The following is a 6531-nucleotide window of genomic DNA, read 5'->3' as shown; positions in this document are numbered from 1 at the left end:
AGGGTCAAGACAAATCCGTCAGAGAGGCAAGCACAATTTCTCTAATTTGGCTTCAAAATAACTAATTTTTACATTTAATTAAAGAAATTAAGTATTGTTTAGTTTTTTTTTATTACTCAGATACTAACCTCTTCTTTCATTGTTAAAATTTAAAAATATATTTCGAAAAAAATGTTTTCAGTTTCTTTTACTGATCATCGAATGATTGTCAGTATTTGAGTCTATTTATTTTATGAGGCTCTTGAGATTTACTCGCATTGCAATCTAATTTTGAAAAAATATAGTTATATTTCATTCTAAATTGTAATATACAGATAGAAACACAGATTGCGCTAGAATGATGTCAAGTTAAATGAACAAATGTATGCGTTTATCATGGAAAATATACAAAATGAATGTTGAAACTAAATTCATAAAGTTTTATAAAAGAAAGTTTTTAGAAATACAGAATAATAAATAAAAATATATATATATCGCATGTTTTAACCAAAAATTGATTTTTTAGCTTAGCCCCTCCCTAAAATAATTTTTAAATAAGGATTGCAACAACGAGCAGGAATTCTGATGTTTTTCGAATCCGAAGCGAGTTAAGTTCGTGTGCACTACAAAACTTTACTGTAGTTCAGACAGGAACATTGTAGGATGCGTAAAAGATATTGTTTCTTTTTTGGAAGCTATGACTACGATCTTTTATTCTTGCAATCTTTAAAGATAGGAATTTTTTATAAGAGAAAGAAAATAACTAAGAAACTTAAAATTCCCTGCATTTGCACGGTTTTTATCAAAATTTTCAAATTTTCCTGCATTTTCCCGGTTTTTTTAGACGATTTTTAAATTTCGTGTGTTTTCCCGGTTCACCCGGTGGCGTGGCAACCCTGTATCAAGTGCAACCATGAATTTCTTTCAGTTAATAGAATAAAAATCGCTGTTAACAGGAATTTTTTATCTTGGAGATCTTTTACCCGTTTTGTTTCTAGAAATATGAAATTTTAACTTACATAATTAATATACTAATAAAATAAAAATAAAATTCTTAGCAGATATATTTAAAAAATTGAAATTAAATCAAATTTATCATTTAAATTTATTTAAAATACGATTATCTGACTTTTGGCACAGTAAAATATAGACATGCCCTTTTTCTTTTAGAAAGTTTCTATCGAAAATGTTATTGTGAAATACATTATTTCTTCAAGAAACACAAAAGAATTGAGCAAGAACTCCTCCACTCTTGATCTGAGCTTTCTCATTATGCTCGATATTTAAAAATATCAGACGATATTTTAAAGACGATTTTATAATAGTACTAGCCGCCTTTGGCGACCAGCCGGTTCGCCAATCTTAATGTTCGTTAAAATTTTAATAATTAAATATTTTATGCAATTCCAACTTTAATAGATTCTTCAGCAAAATATTTTAAAACTTCAAATTTTGATAGTCATATAATTCACTCATAATATTATAAAGGCCTTCAGTCATAACGTGATATGTATCTCTCTAATTTTCTGTTACCCCTCGTAGAATTTATGCTTTAAATTAAAGTGTAAAGGATTAATCTGCAATTAATATAATAATATTTTTTACTGAAACAAACCATTTTTTTTAATAATATGATTACTGATAATAGAGTCACTGAGCGTTTAAACTTTATGGGCACTAAAGAATATCTTTCTTAATTTATATAATATCTCAAGAATTTGTCAACAAAATTTTCTCAGATTCATCATGAACAGATCGATTCATTAACAATGTTTCATTTTAAATGCATCAAACACTAAGAAAATAAAATGAATCGTTTAAAATAATCGGTCGAAAACAGGTTTAAAAAAACTACTTAAAAAACGATGTACTTAAAACTATAAGCATATATCAAAAAATATATAACTAACATAAATACAATTTAATTACAAAAGCATGCAATTAGCCTAAAAATAATTTAAATTATTGAAAACAGGTTAAAAAAAACTACTTAAAAAACGATGTACTTAAAACTATAAGCATATACAAAAAATATATAACTAACATAAATACAATTTACTTACAAAAGCATAGAACTAACCTAAAAGTAATTTAAATCGTCCGTTGATAATTGTTGCCATGCCAACAATCAGAACATAGTGCGCATGCGTGAATTTTCTTCGCCTTTTACGGTAACGCAAATGCGTGAATTTTTCTACGCCAGTTGGGGTAACGCTATGCAGATTATACATTTTTAATTTCCTTTATTCTGTGTTATTTTAATTCAAAAGTACTTCAGAATGAATCTGAAACATGGATTAATTAACAATGTTTCATTTTAAATGCATAAAACATTAAGAAAATAAACAGAATCGTTTGAAATAATCCGCCGAAAAATCTTAACCCTAGCCTCATTACTGTTGGGAGAAAAAAAGAACTAAAGCCTAAATCATTTGGCGTTGATGAAAATGGAAGATTATTTTGGCGGAAAAGTTGGCGGTGGGGAAAATGGAAGATTTTTTTGGCGGGAAAGTTAGTTTTTAATTAATAATTAAAATTTCAAAAAAAGGGACCCCAGGTGCACATTCCCGACCTCTAAGGTATACATGTACCAAATTTGGTAGATGTAAGTTGAATGGTCTGGCCTGTAGAGCGCCAACACACACACACATTGAGCTTTATTATAAGTATAGATATATCAACAGAAATTTATACTTGAAAATATAACATTTACGCTAATTACTTTCAATGTCATTTCCCCCCCCCCCTTATATTAGTTTCTTTTTTTACTAGACCCAGAGTTTTTCTACCCATTATATAAACCAAAGATTATTTTGCTAAAGAATTAATCAAAATATTTGAAATATTTTAGAAAATGTTTTATTGCGAAATTCAAGGGACTGTAGAAAAAAATTCGAATTATCGACAATTTTGAGTTAAAAAGCGTTCAAATTAGTCAGATTTCACTTTGGATAATTTTTTGGAATCCCAAAATACTTGCGTACTTCTTAAGAATCGATGGAATAGAGGGCGAAGACATTTTTATTCTCTAACTTTAAACAAACATTTACTATCAAGAGACATCCTTCCCATTACTGACATCCAGGGCACCAGTAATCTCTGTTAAGAATTATTAGTTCTAGGATTAACAATCTCATTGCCTGCCGTAGTAAATATTGCATGTGTGTAGACTAATCAGTCCGTTGTTTTCGAATTTAAGTCTAAAAACCAAAATTAGTCTAGTTTTTCCTATTTTAGAGCATAAATTTTTGCACAAGAATTTAAAAAAATGCTGCAATCTAAAGACAATAAAAAGGATACTTGTTTACTGAAAATTAGAAATGGTATGTATAAACAAAATTTTCTTCTTAAGATACAAACATCATCATTATTTACCGATTAATCGCATTTATTTAATGATCCGATACCTGTCGACAGAAGGGAATAGACAGATATTTAAAATAGCAATATGAACTATCTGCTTATCTATAAAAAATAACCTATTTTTGAATTTATGAGCAAAGTATTGACTTAATGAATACGGACATTGCGTTCACATGAAGCAGAATCGACATTTTTTAAGCAGCAAGCATAGTTTTGTTGATTATACTAAGGCAACAAATTTCCCTCTTATAAGCAATTACTGGGAGGGGGGGGGAATAGCAACGTAGCCGCCTCTCTGACTCAAGGGAGCTGATTTTAGGTGCTTGGTTATTCGGCCTTTGAGAATTCTTACTAATAGGTGTTTTTACATCTTATTTTATTCCAGAAGAGTTGGGCATCGATTATGGAGTCCTTTCTATGTAAATTAGTTTATACGAAGCATGCAGAATAGAAACAATAGTTTTTAATCAATACAAATTAACTGTACAGTTAATTATCACGAAATATGATGTATGCTTCAAAGTATTTGTAATCAAAATTTTAATTAACATACTTCTATAACCAAACTATAATCCAATCACAAGACACTAGAAAGAGAAGTTCAGTCAGTATATGCAGAGTGTCTATTCTAATTATATACTTTTTCTTATTTCTAAACTGTTAAATGATAGGCATATACTTCCAGTTAGAAAAATGCAAAAAATAAAGTAAAGAATTATTTTTCATGTTATCTGCATCACAAAATGCATCATTGAAAAATTGCAATTTAATTTTTAAACAGTTCTTTTGTCATATTTAGTAAAATAATCTTCATTTACTTAAATTTTAAACAAAGAAAAACAGTTCAGTTTTTCTGCAACTAATATTAATTGAGTTATGAAGCTTACTTTATTCCATTTTAGACCATTTCAAGGGCCATCTGGAAGAAACTTCCGCTCTTGATCGACTTAAAATAATGGAACATGTTTTTATTTAAAATATTGGAATATCAAAATTATTTTACAAAATGTGTCAAATAAGTCTAAGTGATCGTATAAAAATTTAAATTTAATAATTTTTGTCAGTAGCAGTTTTATTGACTCAAACATAAAAACAACAATTATTTACTTTATTTAAACCGTTTTTCCACCTTTAGAAAATAACTTTTGGGCAACGATTAAAGAAGATCTACTGTATATATACCGCAGTCAGCATTCTTACGTCTGTTATACAAGATCGAGTTCCATTAGTGAGAATATTTCCTACTTTTGAAGTCTGTATGATGTGATCAGCTAATTTGTTGGCGCACTCGCGAAGCACTGTACTTTTTGCCATCATAAATAACTGAAATGATTTGTTCAGAGTTTGAAAAAGTAATGAGCATTGACTTCCAGGCTAAGGTCGGCACCATTTCTGAAATTCCATAGTTTTGTATGCTGCTGCTGTTAAAGTATGTAATCACTCACACAAAGAAGTGATGTGAAAATTTAGGAGCACAATGAGTCATAGATCAGAGGTGAGTGGCACCTGCAATATTGCACTGGGTTCAATGAACATTACAGGGGGATTGTACTCACAGTCAACCATAAGCGTTGAAAAGAATGACTTAGTAAAGTTTGCTGCACATGGGCTTTCAAACCATACAAGATAAGCAATGGCTCATCACTAAGAATATCACTGCGGACCAATTAAAGTATTCTTGCAGACTATGCATATCCCTAAATACAAGTTTTCTTAGGAATTGATGACATTTTTTAGCACAACAATGCAGTGTATCACACAACTAAAACCGTTCATTGGTTGGAGAAAGGAAGAGAACAAATTTAATCTTTCCAGATAATCAAATTCAACCCAATCTAGAAATTGTAGAACCAGTTGGATGGTGTAGTTTATTCTCCAATGGGCATGGCCGTTATTTATTCTCCAATGGGCCAAATCCCAATGAATACCATCTTATTTGGCATGCCAAGGATCTAATCCAAAATAGCTTATTGTATTGCTTTAGTAAATTTTAATTAAATTCAAGAAAATTGAATATTCTAATGATGATGATTTGTGAATCAGGGAAATCATAAAAATATTAGAATAATTTTGACTATCTCCCCAACCCCCCCTCAAAAAAAAAAAAGCAGCAATATTTAATTGAAAATTAAGTGTTGAAGGGGATTATAATTTTACAGCAAAAATAATCCATGCCAAAAAAAAAGTTTAAGAAATATTCCCAAGTTCATTCATAAAATATATTACAAATTATTATTTGTTGTATTTCTCTTATGAATAAAATGTAATTCTTTTATATAATTTTCTTATCAGAATATTAAAATGTAGCTTAGAATCTTTGAAAAAATAACTACTATGTCTGCATGCAAGTATGCAAAAGATACATTAATAAAAGCAGATTTTCTATTAAAATATTTAATTTTAGATTTCCACTTTCATCAAACTGTTTAAAACTATGCAATGCCAAATTAGAAAACTCTACTATTGAATCTCCTCAAACAATGACAATTTCAATGACACAATGGCAAAGTAAATCAACTGTCACCATTCTTGGAAGAACAAAATATAATTAAAATTAAAATAAAGTAGCAATTAAAACAGTAAAAAGATGTATATAAAAGGCAATCATGAATCTCTAACATTGAAAATTCATATTTGTTTGAAATTGGAACCTTGATGGACAAAAAAACTTACTTCTTGCAAATTTTGCAGTATAGGACAGTCAAATTTTAAATAAAATTTGACTGCTCATCAAATTTTATGTTAATTTTTAAACATATATAATTTTTATGCATTACACATAATGTAGAATTATTTTAAGAAAAACAGAAATCCTTACATCAAAATCAAAAAAATATTTACATGGCTGTTATTCAAATCAGAAAAAAAAAAAAAAAAAAAAAACCAAACTTTGTTTTTTTTTTTTGTATGCATACACAGTATAAGAGGAAATGAACAAACAACACTCATGCTAATTATAAGAGAACAATAATACCCTTAAGTGTTTATCAGTGTAAAAAGCAAGAGGAAGTAATCAACAATTTAACATTACCTGAAATAGTAGTATATTAAAGAAAGAATTATTAATATTTTTTTATTGTCAAGAGTTTAGCAAGACAAAATTCACATGTTAATTCTATCAATAATGAAAGGTTTCAAAAGCCAGTTCAGCAAAACTAATGAAGATGCCCTGGATATCACTGCGAAATC

This window comes from Argiope bruennichi, chromosome X1 (genome assembly GCF_947563725.1).
Source record: "Argiope bruennichi chromosome X1, qqArgBrue1.1, whole genome shotgun sequence".
Classification (NCBI taxonomy): Eukaryota; Metazoa; Arthropoda; class Arachnida; order Araneae; family Araneidae; genus Argiope; species Argiope bruennichi.
This window is presented reverse-complemented; position numbering follows the sequence as displayed.